Source organism: Sarcophilus harrisii, chromosome 4, assembly GCF_902635505.1.
Source record: "Sarcophilus harrisii chromosome 4, mSarHar1.11, whole genome shotgun sequence".
NCBI lineage: Eukaryota > Metazoa > Chordata > Mammalia > Dasyuromorphia > Dasyuridae > Sarcophilus > Sarcophilus harrisii.
This window is the reverse complement of record NC_045429.1, coordinates 25,058,861-25,083,742: the sequence shown is the minus strand read 5'-3', so window position 1 is coordinate 25,083,742 and position 24,882 is coordinate 25,058,861. Positions and strand designations below refer to the sequence as shown.

At 35.9% G+C, this 24,882-nt stretch overlaps 1 long non-coding RNA gene across 3 annotated transcripts in view; it reads left to right on the top strand.

The window, feature by feature from the left end:
* LOC111720319 overlaps positions 1-23,683 on the top strand; it is an 83,227-nt gene extending 59,544 nt beyond the window's left edge. For 2 of the 3 annotated variants that reach the window (XR_004234285.1, XR_004234286.1), the window contains exons 7-9: positions 9,720-9,864; positions 20,689-20,721; positions 22,968-23,683. This is a non-coding gene — a long non-coding RNA (uncharacterized LOC111720319). Of the gene's footprint in view, positions 1-9,719; positions 9,865-11,554; positions 11,581-20,688; positions 20,722-22,967 lie in introns of those variants that run through there. The other variant, XR_004234287.1, reaches the window with a different exon arrangement.
* The last annotated feature ends 1,199 nt before the right edge of the window (positions 23,684-24,882 follow it).

Below are 24,882 nucleotides of genomic sequence, written 5' to 3'. Positions count from 1 at the left end.
TGTCCTAACAGATTTCCCTGCTCTTGTGTCACCTTCCAGAAGAGAGTGCCCAAGGCCGCTCCTCGGAAGGCTAAGGCACTCAGCTCTGTGCTCCCAGGTTCTTCCATCCTCATTTTCTCTCAGCCATTTCCCCACCAGATTGCTATGGGCATATTATTTCCCAGGCCTTTCCCTTTTTCTGATCACTGCTACCTCTGCCTCTGAAAAGCAGGTCTTCAGGGTAGTTTCTCTTGTCCCCCTTACTGTCTTCGAGGCTTCCCAGACCACAACTAATCTGCCACGTCATTGTAGTGTGTTGTCTCTCTCATTAGAAAATGAGCAGTTAAATAAATTAGGGAACTTCTTAATTGTGCATTTGTATTTTTAGACTCAGTGCAATTCTTAGCACCCTGTAACGGCTTAACAAATGCTTTTCATCCTTTAAAAAAACACACACACAACACAAACTTTGATTATAGGTGCCTCAGTTGCCTCCACTGCTAAATAAAAGGGTTGGATTATTGGAACTCTGAAGTATCTTCCACTTCTATGCCCATGATCCTATAATTCCATGTACAATGGCATACATAGCCTCCCACAGCTGTGGCAAGAATATATCACATGAAGGGTGCTCTTTATTTCACTTTGCCAGCCTAAAACCAACCAGAGAGGGGACACCTTTGCACTAGTGTCCCTTTAAACCTTTGTTCTGTTTATTGCTGGCTTTTCCCTTGCCTTTTTCATTACAATCCCAAGAGATTAGCTTTCTTCACTTGACACACAGATTGCCAAACAGGGCACAGGACTGAACTTGAAGCAATTCTCTAAAATTAGGGAATCAAAAGTCAGAGTCAAAAGATTTTATATTAACTGATATCATCCTGGAGGGCTTGGGAATAGTCCTAGACTAAGAGAGTAATGACCATCAGAAATCAGTTCTCTTTGTCAGCAAAGAGCTGAATGACCAAAAAAATGACCAAATGACCAAAATGACCAAAAAACCCCAACTCATTACTGCATATTGGAATCAGTCAGACAACAAGCATTTATCAAGTTCTTACTATGTGCAGACACTGTGTTAAAAACTGGGGATTCTTGAATTTTGGAGTTCTTGAAGCTAGAGGATTTTTTTTTACTTTGAAATTCAAATTGTTTATTGAGGAGCAAAGTAGAAAATATGGACTAAAAATAATTCACTTACATATTCTAATACCAAAAGAACCATATCATATACATACAGAATTTGGTTGTCAAATAAATTCCAAATGGTAACGTATTGTGAGAGATCAAAAACTGATCCCTTATACATTAGCCCATTAACGAACTAAGAATCAGTATCTAGGTCTATTATAAACTCAACCAGCCAAATAATTAAGTAACAATTAGCAAGCACTACATTCTGCTAAAATTCTTTATCATCTTTAAACTTTTTGAAGAAAGATAGTCATGCTCTTTTGTCCCATCTTGCCTCCTGTAAGTGAATGATCATCCAAACTATTTTTTTTAATTTGCTAAATCAAGTGATGATATTCTGGGCATCAAAATTAGTTCCAGAAACTAGAGAAGTAATGACTATATTATTTCCTGCTGTTATTGCACAGTGTTTTGTGGTTTTTTGTCATCAATATTAATGAAACATTAAACATTAAAAGCAATCAAACCGGATCCACACTATATGTCCTGCAAGCTGTCCACATTAAAAGGGTCATATCATCGGGTCCATCATATCTACAGTCTGTTCTTTTGCAACCAGATAAGCAACAATAAAAATATGGCCAAACTAGGGAGCCAGGTGAATATAGCGGCATCTTCCTTTATCAATTAAAGAAGGATCTGCACCATTGATAAATGGCCTTATCTTGTGACACAGTTGAATTTAGATCTCCTCCTTTGGTTGTTGCTCTTCAGTCATATCTGATTCTCTGTGACCATTCTCTTCAGGGGATTTTCTTGGCAAGGATACTGGAATGGTTTGCCATTTCCTTTTCCAGGGGATTAATGCAAACAAAGCTTATATGATTTGCCCAAAGTCACAGAGCTAATAAGGATTTGAAATTAGATTTGAACTCAAGGTCTTCCTGAGTCCAGGCTCAGCATTCTATCCACTGAGCAACCCAACTGCCTCCTGATGTGCAACAGCACTTTACAACAAGCATTATTTTACTAGATATGTTGTTATTGATGTCAGTGCAATGGAGAAATGTGACATTTTCTTCATCTGGTCGCTTCCCATATAACCTGTTTCTGCCATTCATGAATCCATAGTGTATAGCTTTGAGTAAGTCCCATGTGCTTTTGCTTCCAAGGGGTTCATCATATTCATGTTTAAAATGGCTTTAAAGTTTGATTTCCTCAGAATGCAGAACGGAGACACGGCCCACTTCTGCACCCATCTGGGTTGTCCTCCATCTTGACATTAAGTCCTCCCCTCCGCTGACACATTCTTATAGAAGCCAAATTAGAGGCTACATGCCCAAGGTGGGCAGGAACATTAACCAAGCATCAGTTCAATACCTAGCACTGACTGAGGGAGACCTTGACAGGACAGGAACAGATTTCAGTCATGTCAGAGTAGAACATTCCTGTCACACACATACAGCTCTTCTGGGGACGACCCCTCGAATCCTGGACCCCATCACACTCTGACCTTATGTTCTGGATTTTCTGAAGACGGAGCAAGTAAAGAGAAGCATGACCAGTATCATCTCTCAGCTGACAGAAACTGGGCAACTCTAGATCAGAAGAGTGCTAAGGGAAGTAAATAGTGACATGAGAATGCTTGCCTTGATTGTCAAGACCCTCACCCGGGAGATGTTGTTTGGTTAAGGAGCCTCAGCCCTCCTGGGCCATCCATCTCTACTCATCCATTTTCCCAGTAAAATCCCTTAGAATTAGCTGGAGTGGAAAAGATTTATTTACATCCCAATCCCAATGAAGATAATGCCGAAGGACGTTCACATTACCGAACAATTGTGCTCATTTCACATACTAGTAAGGTTAGGGTTTCAGCAATTATTGAACCAAGAATTACCAGGAGAAGCTGGTTTTTGAAGAGGCAGAAGAACTAGAAACCAAATTGCCAACATTTACTGGATAATGGAGAAAGCAAGAGATTTCCAGAAAGAAAATCCATTTCTGCTTCATTCACTATTCTAAAGTCTTTTACTATGGGGATTACAAGGCAATTAATTCCTCAAAGAGATGGAATACCAAATCATTGTGAGGGACCTCTATGTGAACCAAGAAGCAACAGTTAGAACCAAACGGGAAACAACTGATTGGTTTGAGATCAGAAAGAGAGTATGACAAGGCTGTATATTGTCATCTTATTTATTTAACTTGCATGCAGAATACATCACGTGAAAGGCCAGGCTGCTGGCATTTAGATTGTGGGAAGAAATATCAACAATCACAGATATGCAGATGACACAAAAAGTAAAAAGGAATTAAGAAACCTTTTAATGAAGGGAAAAGAGAAGAATGTAAAAGTTGGTTTGAAACAATACTTTTTGTTCTCAAATAAAACATTTTTTATAATAATAGCATTTTTATGGTCAAATAAACTTTTATTTTTCTAATAGTAACTTTTTATTTTTCAAAATACATCCAACAATAGTGGTTTTTTGCTGAGGCAATTGGGATCAAGTGACTTGCCCAGAGTCACACAGTAGGAAAGTGTTAAATGTCTGAGACCAGATTTGAACTCAGGTCCTCCTGACTTCAGGACTGCTGCTCTATCCACTGCACCACTAGCTGCCCCACAATGATAGTTTTTGACATCCACCCTTGCAAAACCTCCAAATTTTTCTCCCTCCCTTCCTCCCACCCCCCTCCCCTAGACTTTGAATAATCCAGTATGGATTAAACATGTGCAAGTCTTCTAAACATTTTCCCACATTTATCATGCTGCTCAAGAAAAATCAGATTGAAAGGGAAAAAATGAGAAAGAAAAAACAAGCAAATAAATAAATAACAACAACAAAAGACTATGTATATTGTGATCCACATTCAGTCTTCATAGACCTCTCTGGATGCTGACGGCCCTTTCCATCACAAGTCTATTGGAATTGCAGAAAGTTGCATCCACTGCTCAGCCTCTTCCTTCAGCTCTCCAGGTGATTTCACCTATTTCTGAGTCTTCTCCAACCCAATCCTACAGCCATAATGCCAATGTAGCAGCAAGTACAGAGGACATCATCAACTATCCTTCTGCCTGGACCCCATCTACCTTCTTAAGTTTTGTCTTCATTCTTTCCAGATTTTAGGGAAATGGGTAAATATCCCAAAATAGGAGCTTGCAGGCTCCAAGGTAACCCTGTAAATTCAAGATATGTGGAGGCCTTGAGTCCCGTGGGATTGAGTTAAATGGTGTCAGGGGAGGAGTCTCTGGAAACTACTCCAGCAAGCTTGACTCTATTACTGAGTGTGTACTGAGCCCTGTTTGGGAAGTACGGAGCTGAAATGAAGTACACAATACTAAATGAGGAGTCCCCCAAATGCCCTCATGTTCTGATGAGATTTAAGCATCAGTCCTCCAAAAAACTGTGAAGTTGCTGAAAGTAATTTAAGTTGTTCTAACACATGCTGCGAGTCTTTTGTTTACTATGTCTTTGGGATTCAGGAAAAAAGTTATAGGTTGCATATGTGATTCATACAATACATTGTGTACCTTTTTGCTACCCCCTAGATATGATCCATAAGTTAAACCATAAGTAAATTTGTCTCCAGAGCACCAAAGTAGGAGTTAAATGAACCAGCGTAAGAACAGGGAACCTAGTTCACCCTCTCATTAGAGGCTGGGCCCCCCAAGATTGAACTTATTCCAAGCTGCATTCCTGGGAATGGGTGCAATACTCGAGCTCCTGTGGGCACAGAAGTGATTTCTTAATGTGAGAACTCAGCGATTGTGACTTTCGAAGCTTTGAATACACACAGAATCCTTAGGAGAATAAATGTGTTTTTAAAAAAGATAAAGTTTTGCAGTGGGAAACTTCCCACAATCATTAAGAGCACTGGACAATGTTCCAAATGCAATCTAGCCTAGTTCCTTTCTCCTATCCAGTTCTGAGCCAATGGAGAAACTACTCCAGCAAGCTCAGCTGTATTACCTGCAAAGACGTACTGAGAATTGTTTGAATGATACAGAGCTGAGATGAAGTAAAAAAAAAAAAAAAGCAGAATCAGAGGATTTGAATGTTGGGACCTTCCCCGCTATAACATATACAACAAGTGGGCATCCAACCTCTGCTTGAAGAAGAATCCATCAGCTCTCACTAGAAAGCCCCTACCCTTCTGGATGGCTCCAGTTGTGAGGATTTTCCACTCCTCACCCCGGCTTTGTTCCTAAATCTCTTTTTATAATTTCTTCTCTTTGACTCCTTGCTCCTGATTCCATCCTCTAGGGCCAAAGGGAACAAGTTTGGTTACAGTTTCCTATGACAGCCTTTCAAATAATTGAAGTCAGCTCTCAAGTGCCTTTGGAGTCTTCTCAGGACCTGAGGGTTTAGTTAGTTTAAACTAAATTATTATCTGAATTCATTAAGAACAACTGTGCTTTTTATAGCCTCCTCACTGATCTTATATATCATATGCTATATGATCTTATATGTATCAGCTCCCTAGGAGTCATTTCTGTCCTGTCATTTTCAATATTAAAATCAATCTCCTTTAGAGAGAAAACAAAAACAAAATAGGGACTAAGCTCTTCTGACTTTTCTCTATTATAGGGTATTATCATCCCAACAACCTAGTGACCAGGTCCTTCTTGTTAGCAAGAATCAGGTCCAGAATAGGATTTTTCTTTCTTGGTTTCTCCACATTTCAAAGCATGAAATCAAATCAAGAAGTTATCGATTGCTCTGCTTTAGCAGAGAGCCCCATCAGAAGTCTGGATAGCTGAAGTCCCTCGTCATGCTCTTTCCCATAACTTCTCATCTCTCTCTCTTTGGTCTGTAGTCCACATGTTCTGTAGTGTTCTCCAGAGATAGAAATCAATGCTGTTTCTTCTTCTTTTAACCATCACCCGAATGCTCTTCATCATGGTTTCCCCCTTAGATTCCTGAGTCTCACCCCTCCTCTTTTTCTTATTTCTTTTGAATAAAGCATACCATCCGGTCCAGTCATGGTTTTCAACTTACCAAGTCTCCATCTCATCTATGAGTTCAGAATTACCTCCCTGCATTTTGGTTTCCTTTTTTTTGTTTCCCAAACTTTGGGTATTTGAGGCCACGAATTTCATTTCTGACTCCTTTACATACATATCACATATGTAATATACATACTATATATGTGTTATTGTATGTATGTATTATGTGTGTTATCCTGTGTATATGTATTCTATGTGCATGTATACATACACAAACATACATACACATGCACACATAGTATACACACATGTGTTGTATGTGTAGTTTAATCCTTCTTTTAGTATAAAGCCCTTTTGATTAGATTTGAAAGACACTGAGGAAAGATGTTCTTAGTAGCCTTTATCAGGTATACTCCATCTCTGGCCAGGAACCTTTCAACCCTCTATTAAAAATGAGCTAATCTGATGTTAAATGGTTAAATAGAATGAGATGTTAGTTACTGGCTTCTAAAAATGGGAGAGCAAAATTGTGGGAGGTCCGAGCCAGTGGGAGAACAGAGACCCTTCTTCCTCAGCTCCTTCAGAACATTAACTCCCCTAAATTCAAGTTCAAAGCCCTGCTGGTGGAGATATTCTGCAGCTTTGTTCCTCGGCTCTTCTCTGCTGAATTGGCTACAACATCTGGATTCCCGGGCTCTGGGATCCTTGTGGCTTTTGCATCTCGGTTAGAGACAGCCTAGACCTAGAAGGACAAAGGACAGACCGATGGACCAAAAGCGAGAGTGTAGGGGGAGGAACCACCAGAAGGCCAGAGCTTGCCTCCATGGTCCCTGAGCAGCAGTCTGCAGCTAACACTGAGCAAGTAGGTGTCTGGCCTTGTGGCCAGGCTAAAGCGGGTCTTCCCTTGTTGTTTTTTAAATTCGGTTATCACCACTTACTCACAGGCTCAAGCATCTTCCTATGTTACATTGCATCCAATAGCAGGAGGAGATGCCAGAACGGTACAATGTCTCCAGGCCGGCTCCAACCATCTGGCAGGTGTGCAGAGGCTTCGGCCCTGCTGTATTATTGCCACACAATAACTCTTTACACTTGAATCAACAGAAAATGTTTTCGGTGTCACATCAAAGTTTTGCAGACAAAAAATCTCCATAGCTCTATTAATTTTTTTTTTTTTTTTGCTTCTGGATTTTATATATTAAAGCTTGAATTTAAAAAAAATAAAGGTTAAATGGATCCACTGGGCATGACGGTGCATTCATTTAATTGTGAAATGAAAAAAAAATTAGAAACTGAAACTAAAATTTACAAAGGACAGAAACTGGCTGCTAGTCAACAGTTCAAAAATCAATGTAATATATCGCATGTTAAAATCTACAGTAGTTGCTTGTTTTGGCACAATTTACATCTGAGAGAGTTTCATCCATTAAATTCATATTTGTTTTTATAGTGGTATGATTTTAATTTTTTAACCAGAAGTTCCCTAGAACATGCTGCACAATCTGTTACAGTTTTGTCTAAATAACTTATGAGGTTTTAATAGCAGGAAATCCTGTTACTGGACTTTGCTTCATATGCATCTATTTCGACTAGGATTTTAATGATGACTTTGCTCTTGTAAACACAAGGCAAAAAGAATTAGTTGGCAACGTATATGCGGGACTAAGAAAGAAAAATGAACTACAGTAAACTCTTAGAACAGAAACATAATTTGAGAATAATTTAGAAATTTATCACTTGAGTGACACAACAAATCAGTATTTCTCTTAAGAAACCACCTGTAACGCATTAAGTATAAACCCTGGTTTCTCAAGCACTGTTTAGGGACCTTTATGTTGCAATTCCAGATGCATACGTTAGTCGAGCAAGGGCACAGTTGCTTTGGAGGGGGTGAACAAATAGAAAGTGATGAAAGACTGGCCTTGAAATATGCTTTTAAAAAAATTTGGAATTTCACTTAATGTCGAATAAAATGCTTACACATCAAATAAATAACAAGCTATTTTTATATTAATGTTTAATGTATCATGGGATCGTTCACATGTATCATATATACTAATTGAACGTTTTGATTTGAAAAGCCTCTGAAAAATTCTCCCTCATTTATAAATATACTCAGGTGACGCGGTCTAAATTGTAAGGAAATCTTTATTTCTGACATTTCAAAGCCCCGTATCAACTGATTGAATTCAGAGCTCAGGCTTAGCTCCCAGGACTACCAATCTTCTCATTAAAATGAATATATACTTGTTAAATTTGTAAATGACATTGATTTGAGAAGAAGAGATTATGATGGGATTTAAAATAGCCAGGATAATTCCCCAAGGTAATTTCAACTCTCTAGGCTTTAGTTTTCTTATGTACAAAGTGACAAAGTTGGTCTGGATTATTTTAAAAGTCTTTTCCACTCTGAATTCCAAATGCTGAGAAAATTAGAAAGCATTTCAAAAGGGATGATGGCAGAATAGTGCATATAAATATATAGATGTATGTATACACAAATATATATATATGTATATATAAATCTTATGGGGATTAGAAGCTTCTTGAGGGCAAGCAAGTTCTGTACTTTAGCTTTCCATATATCTCTAGACTCTAGCATAATGCTTAATTTTTAATAATAAAAGCTTTTTATTTTTCAAAATACATGCAAAAAATGGTTTTAAACATTCACCCTTGCAAAACCTTGTGTTCCAGATTTTTCTTCCTCCCTCCCCACTTCCCCTCTCCCCTAAATAGTAAGCAATTCAATATAAGTTAAACATGTTAACACATAGTTTTTGAACTGAATTATTGAAACTGGGCACTGACTCGAGGGCTGTGTGCATTTCTGATGAAAAATGGATTTCAGGGTTTCTAATGAGTCATTTGAAAAAGGGCAGGCTTCAAGGGCCTCCTCTGACACACACTTTCTGTGTGACCCTGGAAAGTTGCTCAACCACTCAAGTACCCCAACACAGCTCTCTCCCACCCGTACAGAGGGTGATACACTGAGATGTATTAGGCAAGGGGGTGTTGCTTTACATGGGAGGGCCCTGCAATGACAAAATGATGGGTCTGCACACACACCAAAAATTCAGGAAGCCTGCTCAAAAGTAAGCTTCAAATATAATACTGACATACATAGGTATGAGTATAATTCGAAGCAAAGAGAGTATAGCACTAAATACTGACCAGACAATTCCCAAGCTAGGGTTCAGCTTCAGAGGAATAATAAACTATCATATTTAGGTAGTACTTTTAAGGCTAACAAAACACTTTCCTGATACATTCCCTGTGAAAAAGGTAGCACAAATATTATTATTCCTATTTTACTGATGAAGCAACTGAGGCTGGGGAAAGATGAACTCTCTTTCCCAGGCATAATTAATGGCTAACCAGGGATTTCATTCTGTGCCTCTTTCTGTGATATCCAAGTCTCTTTTCTTCTTGCTCTACCATACCAGTTCCTTATTATTCATATTTTAATATCAACTGATAGGTCTCTATTGAGTTAAAGTTTGCCAGTACGTTCTATGTAAGCCCAAGGTTATTTTATTATATATTATTATGTTAATATTATAGTTGTATTAATTATATCAATATATCATCAAATATATTAATTATATATATAATATATATATATATATATAATTCTATATTTCTGCCATTTTAGAAGATCCCAAGCCTACCATGCTTCCTGGTACTGCTTCTTCTCCTGACCTGGCCTCCAGATCCTGCGGCTTTCTAACCCTAAAACTTCCATAGGATCTTCTCATCTTGGAACATTTCTTAACTCTTGACGTCCCCTTCTCCTGTTGGTAAGTTCCTTCCTGGGTCTCTTTAGTTGGGGGAGAGACAGCAAAGGCAGGTATGTTTCTTTCTTCTCATCCTGACTCTACCCCTGATTTTCTGACTTTTGTCACAATGGGGTGGGCCCCTTCCCCCTTCCCCCATCCCCTTCTCAGCTCCTTTTTCTGTGTCCTCCCCATTAGAATGTAAGCTCCTTGATGACTCAAGCCAGTTCCAATGATCTTATGATGAAGAGAGCCATCTCCACCCAGAGAGAGGGCTGTGGGGGCTGAGGGTGGATCACAACATAGCATTCTCACTCTCTCTGCTGTTGTTTGCTTGCATTTTATTTTCTTTCTTTTGTTTTTACTTTTTGATTTGATTTTTCTTGTGCAGCAAGATAATTATATAAATATGTATGCATATATTGGACTTAACATATATTTTACCACATTTAACATATATATAAATCCAATACAAATCATGATGTAGACATGTAGACAGTAGACAGTCTTTATGAGTTATTGTAGGAAATAAAATCACTTGGTGGCCACAGCTCTGGTTATGAACCTCCAAACTTAAGAGAAGCTAGTTTTCAGACCATACTCATATAGTATATTTCTGGTTCATGGTCAAAGTCTGTTTCATTGGTTAGAATCATTTTAAAGTGTTTTGTCTTTTAAAAAAAATTTTAAATGAAACATAAGGAATTATATTAATAGAAATATTTAATTGAAATATAATAATGAAAACACCACATTGCTTCCCTTTAGACTATGTGAAGTATTAACATTGATTTTTACATCAATTTTTTTCATTTTCTATTTTCAACATAAATTATTTGATAGCTTTATTGCGCCATTAACAGATTTTTCTAAGAATCTGAGCAATAGTTCACACTCATTTTTAATCCCATTTGTAGAACTGGATTTCATAATTTTATCACTGAAATTGTAATTTGCATTAATTTCTGGTCATTTGGTATAAATGCAAAAATGATGCTTCAGCTATTACCATTCATATGTATAGGAGACATAAATCAAACATTACATAAATCAACACATAACTAAGTGAATTATACACATCCTACAGGATACCGCAAAGGGTCTAAATAGTTTCCTGTTCATATTTAACATTTGTCATTTAATTGCTTGCTCTTTGTTCTGCATTAAGTACGGCTTCAAAGAATACGAAAAAATGAAGACTTTGTTAAAGAAAAAGGAATAAATTGAAAATCCACTTAAATTCAAATTAATGTTAGTGTTTTTAAGTCTGCTTTAACCAGGCATTAGAACTCTGTTTTACTATACAGAGATTGTATCATTGCTAGATTTATATTCCAAGACATAAAAAAGAGGAAAGAACTTATTTTTACAAAAATATTTATAGTAGCTCTTTTTGTAATGCCTAAGAATTGAAAATTAAAGGGATGCCTATCAATTGAGGAATGGATAGACATGCTGTGGTATATGATTGTGATGGAATATTATTGTGCTCTAAGAAATGACAAGCAGTGTTTTTTCTTTCTCATTTTTTTTCCTTTTTGATCTGATTTTTATTGTGCAGCACAATTAATGTGGAAATACATTTGGAAGAATTACATATGTTTAAACTTTATTGGATTACTTGCTGTCTAGGGGAGGGGTGTGGAGGAAGGGAGGGAGAAAAATTTGGAAAATGAGGTTTTATAAGGGTGAATGTTGAAAACTATCTTTACAGTATTTTGAAAACAAAGAGCTATCATCAAAATAAAGAAAAAAAGAAATGACAAGCAGGATGATTTCAGAAACACCTAAAAAGAATTACATGAACTGATCCAAAATGAAGGAAACAGAACCAGGAGAATGTTATAAATGGTAAAAGCAATTTTGTATGATTAAGAACTGTGAATGATTTAGCTATTTTCAACAATACAATGATGCAAGACAATCCCAAAAGACTAATGATGAAGCAGACTATCTGCCTCCAGAGAAAGAACTGGTATTGTCTGAATAAAGACTGAAACATGCTATTTTTTCATTTTCTTTAATTTTATTTGTTGTTTTTCAAGTCTTCTTGTATAAAATTACTAATATGGAAATGTTTTATATGATTGCATGTTTAACCTATATTTGTTCACCATCTCAACAAATGAGTGATAGAATTTGGAACTCAAAACTTTTAATTAACTAGTAAATGTGAAAAAATTGTTTTAGCACATAATTAGAGAAAAAATAAAATATATATCTTAAAAGATTGCTGTGGTTTAAAACTGTGCCTTTCAGCTACAACCACCATCAGAGTTGCTTTATCATTCCTTCTAGTCATTCCTATAATCATTTGGTAGTAGCGGCAGACCCATTTTCACCTCAGATGACTATCTTAATGCCCTCTTTTCCCATTGTCCCTATATCAAAGTTTGCTCTAAAGGCTTGCTCTAAGCTTATGGGATATTGTACTAAAAAAACTGCCAAGGTTCTGTACCCAGCAGGACTCAGGGAACCCTGAGGTGGCAAGTGAATGCAAGGCAAGTAAAACCTCCTCCTTCACCCTGATGGGGACAGTGTAGGACCACGTCTCCAAAAGGTTTGGGAATAGCAATGCCTTCAACACCTCCAAATCTGCTTCTAGCCCAGCCCCAACCGCCGTCCCCCATCTCCATCATGGCCAGCTGTAGCTGCTGACCAATGACACAGGCAGGTAAGTATAAAAACCCAAGGGATGGCCGCACTCCCAGACCCCAGTCCTGCTTCTACCCAGGCCCCTATAGCCATCATCTGGCAAAGCAATTTCTATGAAGAAGGTGCCAGTCAGACCCACTAACAGCCAACCAGGTACCGTCCACAGGCAGACAAGCCGGTGGAACTGCAGCAGCAAGGCACCTGAGAGTCAGGAGATTTGGAAGTTCAAACCTTACCATACTCTCCCCTCAGATCCCGATAGAAACAGTCCAGGACCTTCAAACCCAGGAACCTTAGGGATAGAAATGTCACCGGTCAGTATCCCTGGCGGTCATTCTGGGAAGGACAGTCCTAACCCTGAGGAGATGGAAATGCAACTGATGCTCAGGCGGTCCAGCCCTGGCTAGCTGCTGATGACCCAGAAACAGAGTTCTTAGTACTAAAAATCATTGTTATGTGGTTCAACATCAAAAACGGATACAATTTTCTCAACAGAAATCACATCAAAGAGGCATAAATTTGCTCTTTGCCTCTGAACTCTACAGACCACAAGATTTTTCTATCTGATTTGTCAGTGAAAGCTTCCATGTCTCCTGCATTAAAATGTGAGATCCTGGAGAGCAGAGGCTGTCTTGCTTTTTCTGTTTGTATTCCTGCATTTAGCACAGTGCTTTGCAAATAGTAAGTGCTTAAATAAAACTTTACTGATTCACTCATTCAAAGTACCCATACACCAACATATCATGGATTCTCGTGCTCTCTAACTCACAGAACCATTCTTTTTTTATTTATTACTACAGCTTTTTATATACAAAACATATGCGTGGGTAATTTTTCAACATTGGCCCTTGCAAACACTTCTGTTCCAACTTTTCCCTTCCTTCTCCCCCTCCCCCTCCCCTAGAGTCTCATACATGTTAAACATGTTAAAGTATATCTTAAATACAATATATGTGTAGATATTTATACAGTTCTTTTGTTGCACAAGAAAAATAGGATTTAAAAAGGTAAGTATAACCTGGGGAGAAAAGCAAAAATACAAGCAAACAACAACAGAAAGAATGTAAATGCTCTGTTGTGGTCCACACTCATTTCCCAGTGTTCTTTCGCTGGGTGTAGCTGGTTCTGTTCATCACTGATCAATTGGAATTGAATTGGATCCTCTCATTGCCAAAAATAGCCATTTCCATCAGAATTGAACATCATACAGTATTGTTGTTGAAGTAGATAATGATCTCCTGGTCCTGATCATTTCACTCAGCATCAGTTCCTGTAAGTCTCTCCAGGCCTTTCTGTATTCATCCTGCTGGTCATTTTTTATAGAACAACAATATTCCATAACATTCATATACCACAATTTACCCAACCATTCTCCTACTGATGAGCATCTACTCAGTTTCCAATTTCTGGCCACTACAAACAGGGCTGCCACAAACATTTTGGCACATACAGGTCCCTTTCCCTTCTTTAATTTCTCTTTGAGATATAAGCCCAGTAGTGACACTGCTAGATCAAAGGATGTGCACAGTTTGATAACCATTTGGACAGAGTTCCAGATTGCTCTCCAGAATGGTTGGATTCGTTCATAACTCCACCAACAATGCATCAGTGTCCCTTCCAACATTTGACATTATCTTTTCCTGTCATTTTAGCCAATCTGACAGGCGTGTAGTGGTATCTCAGAGTTGTCTTAATTTGCGTTTCTCTGGATTTGGAACACTTTCATATGAGATGAGATAGTTTCAATTTCTGAATTCTGAATTCTGAACATCTGAAAATTGTCTCACAGAACCATTCTTAAAATGAACTGGTTAAGTACAGTGAAATTACATTACATCTGTTCCATAAATTGTCTAATCATCCCTCAATTGAAGGGCATCTATTTTTGTTTACAAATCTTTGCTACCACAAAAAGTGTTGCTATAAAAATTGTGGTGTATGTAGAGCCATTATTTTGTTATTGACCTTCTTGGTGAGCAATGGAATCACTGAGTCAAAGGATACAGACATTTTATTCATTTTCTAAGATATTTTCAAATCATTTTCCATAATGGTTAGTTCAATCTGTAGTGCCACCAACAATGCATGAGTGTGCCTATCTTTCTCCATCTCTTCCAATATTGACATGTTTTGTTATCTTTACCAGTTTCCTTGATGTGAGCTAAAAATTCAAGATTTCTCTTATTTCTTTTGTTAGTGCATCCTCTTTCATGCAATACTTAATAGTGGGTAATTCTTATTTTGAGAACTGAATGATCATATCCTCTGACTCCATATATTGGAGAGTGACTTTTGATCTTAAATTTTTCCATTAGTTATCTAAATTTCTTAAAAATCAGACCCTTATCAGTAAAATTTGGTACAAACCCATTTTTTCTGATCTATCGGTTTTTTCCCCTAAGGCAATTGGGGTTAAGTGACTTGCCCAGGGTCACATAGCTAGAAAATGTTAAGTGTCTGAGGCCAGATTTGACCTCAGGTCCTCTTGACTTCAGGGCTAGTACTCTATCCGTTGCACCATCTGGCTGCCCCCTATTGTTCTTTTAATGGAATTTTGTTCATGTAAAAGCTTCTTAATTTCATGTTAGTTGAAATTGTCTTTGGTAATTTCCTTTTTTCTTTTGTTCAGTTAAGAATTCACCCTCCCCTCAGGGAGTATATGTACATGATGTAGTTAACTTTTAATTTTTTAATGATATGATCTTTTATGTGTAAGTAATAAATACATTTTGGTCTTATTGTAAAATATGCTATAAGATGTTGAGCTAATTCTAATTTCTGCCAGACTGCTACCCAGTTTTTTTCCTATAAACTTTCATCAGAAAGGGAGTTTTTTCCTAAATAATTTATATTTTCAACTTTATCAAACACTGGGATATCGAGTTTAATTATTTCTAATTCTTTCTCGTTTAATCTGTTCCATTTATCTAAGTAGATTAATGAATTCTGCTTTTAAATATAATCAAATAGTTCTGATGCTGCTATATAATAATATAGTTTTGAGATCTGGATATGCTCTTCCTTCTGTCATTCCTATCTTTTATTCCCTTTTCTCTTGATATTTGAGCTCTTTTGTTTCATTATTTCCTTAATTATTCTAGATCTTGGAGGAAACCATCTACAATCAGTATCCTCTCCCCCTACTTGATTCAAAATCCTCTGTAGTCTGCCTTTGAACCTCATTATTCCACTGAATCAGCTGTCTCCAAAGTCACCAAATCAAATGCCCTTTTCCTCATCCTCATCCTTCTTGATTTCTTTGACAGTTACCCTCTTCTCTTTGATATTCTTTTCTCTCAAGGTTTTCATAACGTTGTTCTCTCCCATCTTTCCTTTAACTTGTCTACTACATTTCAGTCTGTTTTCTTCCATTTTCCTCCAAGTAACAGTCACTAAAAATGAGTGTCCCTCAGGTATCTGTCCTGAGCTTTTACTCTCTTCCCTCTCTATAGCACAAGTTCTCATTCTTTTTTGGGGGGGAGTCATTGACCCCTTTGATAATCAGGTAAAGCCTGTGGACTCCTCAGAATAATGTTTTTAAATGCATAAAATAAAATGCATAGGATCATAACGAAAAATAATCACATCAAAATGCAATTGTCAAACATTAAAGAAAAATAAAAGGTTAAGTGATGACAGGTTCAGGACACTTGAGTACTCTTACTTATTAAATCTTATTAAACAATAAGATTACCTTCCATGGGGTTCTCATCTCTATGCAGGGAATTCACAGATATATTTACTATAACTTTTATCTGTCTCACATCATTAATGTAACATGCCAATTGCATATCCTAACCTGGATGTCTTGGAGGCATCTCAAATTCAAGATGTACAAAACAGAACTCATTATCTTTCCACCTAGAGACCTCCCCTCTTTCAAATTTTTCTTAATTGCTGTGGCCACCACCATTCTCCCCATTACCCAGACTTGCGATGTCATGTCATTCACTCTAGTCCAATTTGGTTTTGGCTTGTCATTTCTACCTTCCAACCACCTCTTGTATAAGTCTCCTTCTCTCCACTCACATAGCCATCCCCTTGTGCAAGCCCTTGTCACCTGGTGCCTTCTATCTGGTCTCTCTCCCTGGAACTCTCTACTCCAATCCATCTTTGGCTCAATAGCAAAGTAATCTTCCTAAAAAAGGAAACAATCCTTTATTAAGTGCTTCCTAAGTAAGCCTACTATGACAGAATACCTACTATGTGCCAGACGCTGTGCTGTCATATAAATAATATCTCATTAGATTCTCACAACATTCCCTGCATTGAATCACCATTAGTTTTGTTTACTAGAAAACCCAGTCAATTTGAGGTTATTTGATAGAGGTCAATGTTTGGGGGAAATTTTTATAGAGAAATGCTCATTTGCATCCAAGAGTACATCTCTATGCGCAAGAAATATGGTAGATTTAAGCTATCCAAAACATTTAGCCTGCTTTAGATGTATATACATTTTCCCCACCAATAATTGTATTTTAATGAGAATTGTATTCACAATTATCTAAAGTGGTATTTTTCCCTTGATGTGATATATTATTATATATTATATATTATTATCCCATGTTTTTACAGTTGAGGAAACAAGTGACTTGCCCAGTCCTCATATAGCAGGTAAGCATCTAAGCTAGCTTTGAGTTCAGGTCTTTCAGATTTCAGGTCTAATGTTCTATCCATTACACCATCCAGCTTCTTCTAAAGCATAGACTGGACCATGATACGCCTTCAGGCTCCTCTAAATAAACTCTAGCAGCTATTACCTCCAGGATCAATAGAAAATCCTCTCTCTGTGTAGCTTACAACCTGGTCCCTTCCTACTTATCCTGTCTTCTCATTCTTCCCTTCTGCTCCCTCCATGATCAACAGTACCAGCTTCTTCAGATACTACTCCTTGTCTCCAAACTCAGAGCCTTTTTTATTGACTATTCTCCAGACCCAAAAGGCCTTCCTTCTCCATTCCTCCAGGCCTCCCTGGTTTTCCTTAAAACTCAGCTCAAAGATTAAGAAATGTATTTAAGTGAAGAAATAGACTTCAACAGCCTTGAAAATGACCTGATTTAAACTCTATTGTGAACTTAATGCCAAATTGTGTAAAAACAAGTGATTGCTGCAAAAGGATACAATGCATGTTAACTTTTTTTTAAACGTGTGAGAAGTTGTAATATTTATTGTTTGTCAGCAAATTTGATTAATGTGAAATTTGGTTCAGTTGTGTCCAACTTTCCATGACCCCATTTGGGGTTTTCTTGGCAGAAAATGGTATAATAAAACATTGAAATGGTTGCCATTTCCATTTCTAACTCATTTTTAAGATGAGGAAATTGAGGAAAATTAGGTTAAGTGACTTATTTAAGATTACAAACTAAAAAGGATCTGAGGTCAGATTTGAACTCAGGAAGATGAACTTTCCTGATGCCAGGCACTCTATTCATTGTGCCACCTAACTCCCCCTATTCTCTCCCAAGTAATTTATACACCACTGTAATAATGGAAAGAGAAAACATCTTTGATCTATATTGAACCTGTAGTTTTTAAAACTTTCAGAATTTTGCCAATTAAACAGTGCTAGCTGTTGGTTTTAAATATATTCTTTGAATCATATTAAAAAATATACTTCCATACTTATGCTTTCTTAAAAGAATTTTTTTCAGCATAAAGTAGTGCAATTTGTCATTGTTGTGAAAGACCTTTTCTATGCCTATTAACAAATTTGGAATATTTTTGTTCATATGATTTATGCTAATTAATTTCCTAATGTTGAACCATGTTTGTATTCTTGGTAATCTTGTTTTTATTTCATTAAATATTTCCCTATTACATTTACATTTATATTACATATTTATGTATTTAATTACGTACATAATATATATATATTACATATTATGTTTCAAAATTGTTTAACATTCATTTTTTAAAAAATTTCGAGTTCCAAATTCTCTCTCTTCTTCTTGTCCCTCCTCTATCCTTTGAGAAGGCATGCAATAATATATAAATTTTACATGTGAAGTCATACAAAACATATTTCTACATTAGCCATGTTGCAAAAAAATACATAAATACATAAAAAAACTTTAAAAAGTGAAAAAAAATATGCTTCAACTGTTTTACCTCTTGAAGTGGATAATATTTTTTTATCATTGATCCTTTGGAACTATATAGAATCATTGTTTTGTTCAGAATAGCTAAGTCTTTCAGAAGGGCTTTTTTTTTTCACTGTGTACAATGTTCTCATTTCACATAGTTTGTTATTTGATTGGGGTTTTTTTGCTACATATTTGTTAAAATTTTATTTAAAAGTTCTTCATGAATTTTTATTAGTGATATTGGTCTATAATCTTCTTTCTCTGCTTTATCCCTCCCTGGTTTGGGAATAATGGCCATGTTTATCCATAAAAGGAGTTTGATAGAAAATTCTTTTTCTTTACAACTAGAAACAATTTTTCTATTAATTATTAATTCATCTTTAAATGTTGGTGAATTTTACTAATAAATTGATCCAAGTGAAGGGTTTTTTTCCCCCTTTTGACAATTCATTGATTGATCTCTTTTTCTGAGACTTTATTTATGATCCCTATTTCTTGTTTTACTAGTTTGGCTGGTTTACATTATTGTAAATAATCAATAGTTTGTAGATAAACCATTTCTTTTAAATTCCCAAGACAATTGGCATATAATTTGTATAGTAGTTTCTGATAATGTTCATCTTCTCTCTATTTACTGCAAAGTTGCCTTCTTAATTTTTTATTTTATCAATTTGATTTTCCCTTACTGTTTAAAAAAAAAAAATCAAGTTGATGATAGCTGTTTTAGATTCAGTATCAAACATATTTTTTCCTTCTGTCTCAAATTCAAATGTTAACATGTTAACCATGGCACCATCTTGTGGACATTTAATCAAATAGCGAGGATAAGAAAATATTTACAAAGCATTCAGTTCATGGGTCATTTGAGATATTGAAAATGAAAATGAAAATTCCATGTTTAAGGTAAAGATTAATAAAATAAACCATAAAATAGGGTTTTTTCATACTCAGTAAAAACATCTTTTTCTAAAGCCTTTTTTATATAAACCATTAAATTGGGTAGTTGCAACATGACTAATTCAGATTTTTTCAAGTATTTAGATTGACTAAATGTTTTACCATTTGACTGTTGCAATTGGTTATGCCAGGATTCAAGGCCTTCAAATCGGCTATATTGCAATCTATTATTTTTCAACCTTGTAGATAGAAAAAAAAAAAACGTTGTTTATCAACAAGCATTTATTAAATGCCTATTATGTAGCAGACACTCATTATTCCCATTTTAGGTAATATTTGTTAAAATAATATACTCAAGTTAAAATTGATTTTTAGTTATCAGTGTCATGTTTGTGTCATAGAAGAAATTTGATAGTACTCCTTCTTTACTTATTTTTCTAAATAGTTTACATAGTATTGGAATTAATTATTCTTTAAATGTTTGGTAAAGTTGTGAATCCATCTGGCCCTGGAGATTTTTTCCTTAGGGAGTTCATTAATAGCTTGTTCAATCTCTTTTTCTAAAATAGAACTATTTAAGTAATTTATTTCCTTTTCTATTAATCTGGGGCAATTTATGTTTTTGTAAATATTCATTCATTTTGGTAGATTGTCAGACTTGCTTCCATACAATTGGACAAAATAGCTCCTAATTACTGTTTTAATTTCTTTTTCATTGGTGGCAAGTTCACCCTTTTCATTTTTGATATTAATGATTTTCTTTTCTTTTGCTAATCAGATTAACCAAAGGTTTATCTATTTTGTTAAAAGTGATTTTTGTAAAGCTGAATTTAGCTCCAAAAGTCTGATTAAGCTTGATTAATTCATCAGAAATATAAAGCAAAAAATAGAACTAGATAAATGTTTTAATATTTAGAACTTTATAATATCCACTTAAATTTTTAACATTATGTTTATATAGTTAGCTAAACATTAAATGGACTTAAATCCTTATTAAAAGTGCTATAAGAATAACAAGTTGTAATAATGTTCATGTTAATTTACAAAATTCCTTCTGATACTTAAATATTATATAGGATTATACCAGTAAATTATGGTGCTAATATATTTGGTGCTTAAATAATACAATACCAAATTAAGAAACAACATAATTGGGAAGACCTGGGTTCAGATCCTGATTCTAATACAAACTGTGGTGATTTCATTATTATAGGGTGGCCCAGATGAGGAAATTCTACCAATGCAGGTCAGTCAATAAGCATTTATTAAGCGCTTCTTGTGTGTTGGGTACTGCTTGGGATATAAAGAAGATCAAAAACCAGCTCCTGCCCTCAAGGAAGTCACACACTAATAGGGAAGACAATATGCAAACCAAGATGGGCACACAAGATGCTTACAGGAAAAATTGTGCATAAACAACTCTGGATAAACTAGAATAAAGAGAGATGGAGAAAGGCTTCTTGCAGAAGGTGGGATTTTAGCTAGGACTTGAAGGAAAGAGGCAAAAATAAGGAGAGAAAGCCTTCCAAGCATAGAGGGCAGGTACAGAAGAGGTCAGGAGTGTGAGGACTAGAAAAAAGACCACTGGCTCACAGAGTATATGGGGGAAGTAAACAAGAAAGGCAGCTACTCATAGTCTTAGAGGGTCTCCTAAAGCACCAAGGAATTAATTATTTCTCTTGGTTGCATAGTCACAATAAGCTGGATCTTTAAAATTACTAGACTGTGACTGTTTCTCTTTTCCCAACAAAATCCTAAAGGATGAAACTCCTGGTCAACCAAAGCTTAAATACTATACTATGAATCAAGTTGGGTATGGGGGAAGGGTTACCCTGTAGCCTTGAAAACTGGGCTTAGAATTTGGTCTGTTTTATTTGTCCTGTCAAGTTCTAGGTGCAAGTGGTAGAATTCCTGGACCTGGAACTCAAGCCCTAGAGAACTTGGATTTCAGGCTGAATATTGCTGCCTACCCCACAGTGAAGCTTAAGTCCAGGGGAACTTGGAACTTGGAACTTGATGAGACAATTCCTTATAGAAATTATGTTAAACTGTGAATCTATTAATCCCCCAAGATTTAGGTAAAGGGAGATTATGTCCCTCCAAGTATTGGAAGGGGATTATTTGTATGTTTGTTTTTGCTATACTTTTGAAGTAATTATTCCTTTAAAAGCTAATCTGACTATCAAGTAGTTATGTGGAACTGGAGGATACAAGGAATGCCTAAAATTGGGGGAACATAATTTCTGGGAGATTAAGCCACTGGCAGAGACTAGATATCCCCCAATGTATCAGAGAACACTAGGGAAAGACATGATATTTAATGGACCTGGTCTTCAGACAGTAGAGGTCATGGTAATCATGAGTTCATAAGGTTTTAAAACAGATATATTTTTAAATAAAAAAACTAACAAATATTTATTTTCTCATTCTTCCTCTCACAATTCCTCCCTCCCCATTAGAAAACCAAAACTAAAATTTTTATGACAAATATACATAGTTAAACAAAACAATTCCTTCTTGGCCGTGCTCAAAAATCATGTGTCATTCTATATTCTGAGTCTATCCCCTTTCTGTCAAGAGGTAAGCAGCCTGCTTCATCCTCAGTTCTCTAGAATTGGGGCTTATCACTGCACTCACTAGTATTTTTTGGCCCTTCTAAGATTTAAATAAGTTTCCATTCTGTATTGGTAAAGAGAAAGTATAGGCCCAGATTTTTAAATTACTTATACTATGCCCGACATATTAAAAAAAAATTTAAACATCATTAGAAAGAACTAGAGCACAAAAAGAACGTATTATATCAACAATAAACCTTTAAAATATTATCATGTGTATAAAACAGGTCTCTTTCTAACTATTATCTTGAGTCAAATACTGAAGTTTAACAGTCTTTACAATAAGCCCTTTAAATATACTTTCTTTGAAATTTATCTGAGACCAAAACCAAGTTCAGATTTGAAAAATAATTGTTCGATTGTGTCCTCCGCCACAGAGCCTGCTAGGAGCACTGTGGGTATCTCCTATAACTAGAGTCCTTGTTCCTTTTAAGTCTTCCCAAACTCTTCAGTCTTGGAATGCTTTGAAAAGAATCTAAGAAGCAGAAGACATGAATATTTTCTGGTCTCTAAAATGACTCAGGAAGTATTTTGAGATTCCTTTCATTTATTTATTTTGTTGGTTTAAAAAAGTTGTCTTCCTCAGTCTAGGTCTGTACAAAAACAGAATTGGAAAATCTGATCATTATCCAAGAAATTCGAGCAGTGCAGATAGATAACTGAGCTAACTGAAACCCTCAACCTATTTTAACGACAGTTAATACAGGTAAATGGGGAAGACTCGCATGCTCTTTTCCCTGAATTATCTGACATCTCAAATTGGATGCTCCATAGATTATTTTGAACTCAACATGTTTAAAGGAGAACTCATTTTCTTTTCCCCAAAAACCTTCTCCTTTTCCTAATTTTCCTAATACTAACATCCTCCATGTCTCAGGACTCAGGTGTCAGCTTTAGCAAGTGAAGAACTGAACATCTGCTATTCAAGGAACTACTCATCAAAAAGGTCCATTTCATCTGTAGAAAGTCTCAAAGACCGTCTATTAACCTGAATTCTGGGCACATTCACCCTTCTCTCTGCTCCTGGGAGCTGGCAGTTCACTTGAGGAAAGAAGTTCTGAGCTCTCCCAGGAGGGCTAAGAAACCAGGGTACCCCACAAAAAAGTAGCTATGTAACCCTTTTTATTTTGCGGTATTTGTCTTCCCTCATTAGATTGTAAGCTCCTTGAGGGCAGGTTCTTTTTTTGTGTTCATTTTCCCATTGCTTAGCACATAGGAGGGCTTAATAAATTGTTATTGATGCACTGACTTACATGGTTCTATCCCTTGTTGAGAATGCTCTCCATTCTCACTTTCATCTTCCAGAATCCTTGGCTTCCTTTCAGACTTAGTTTACTAGCTCCCTTCCATGGGAAGCCCTTCTGATCCTCCCATCTGCAAGCACCTTCTTCTGTAAGGTTACCTTCCTTCTATGCTGAATGTACACTACTTTGTATAAATGCATGTGTAACTATATATTCATGAATAGACACATATATGTAATGTTTGAGCTAGCTTTCTAGTCCCTCCGGACGGACCTTGGTCTCAGCAGGATAGTCACCACAAGGATGGACAAGAATAGAGTCTAAAGTCTTTATTATATGAAAAAATGTTCTAACTCACTACTGATCGGGAAAATGCAAATTAAAACAATTCTGAGATACTACCTCATACCACCTAGATTGGTTAATAAGATATAAAAGAAAAATAATAAATGTTGGAGAGGATATGGGAAAAATTGAGACATTAATACATTGTTGGTGGAACCGTGAACTGAATTAATCCTTCTGTAGAGCAATTGGAACTGTGCCTAAAGGGCTATAACACCATACACACATTTTGAACTAGCATTATTATCATTACTGAACAAAAGAAATAAAATCCACCAAAGAAATAAAAAAACAAATAGAGAAAGGACTTATATGTACAAAAATATTTATAGCAGCCCTTTTGGTGACTAAGAATTTGAAATTGAGGGGATGCCCATCAATTGGGAAATCACTGAACAAATTATGGTTGGTGATTATGACAGAATATTATGGTGCTGTAAGAAATGATGAGCAAGATGCCCTCACAAAAATCTGAAAGATTTCCATGAGCTGATGCAAAGTGACATGTATTGTGTACAAATATTAACAGCAATATTATAAGATGATCAACTGTAAACAACTTGCATATCTATACACACACACATATATATGTAATGATCTAAGACAATTCTGAAAGCCTCATGATGAAAAATGTTATCCATCCCCATACAATGTCTGAATACAGATTGAAGCATACTTTTTAAAACTTTATTTTTCTTAACGTTTTTTGTCTGATTTCTTTTACAATATGGCTTTTATGAAAATGTTTTGCATGACTGCACATGTGTAGCCTATTTTGAATTACTTGCCTTCTCAATAAGGGTAATTGGGGGGGGGGAAGAAGGGAAAGAATTTGGAACTCAAAGTTTTAAAAAACAAATGTTAAAAATTGTTTTTACATGCAACTAAGGAAAAATAAAATACTAAAATAAATTTTTAAAAAAGAATTGGTAATTAAAAAACAAATCACAGACAAGATAATGCAGCCAAAGTAACACTTATGGAGAGATGTATGTCACTGAACATTTTCATTAACAAAAGAGAAAGAAAAGTTCCATTAATTGGGCAACAAAAAAGAACTAAGAAAGCCAAAATATGGGAATACTGCAAATCAAGGGGACAAAGAAGAATGAAAACCAAAAAATTAATTAAAATGAAAAATAAAATTAGGACCTGGTTTTATGAAAAAAAAAATAAACCTAATAAAACAGATAAAGCATTAGC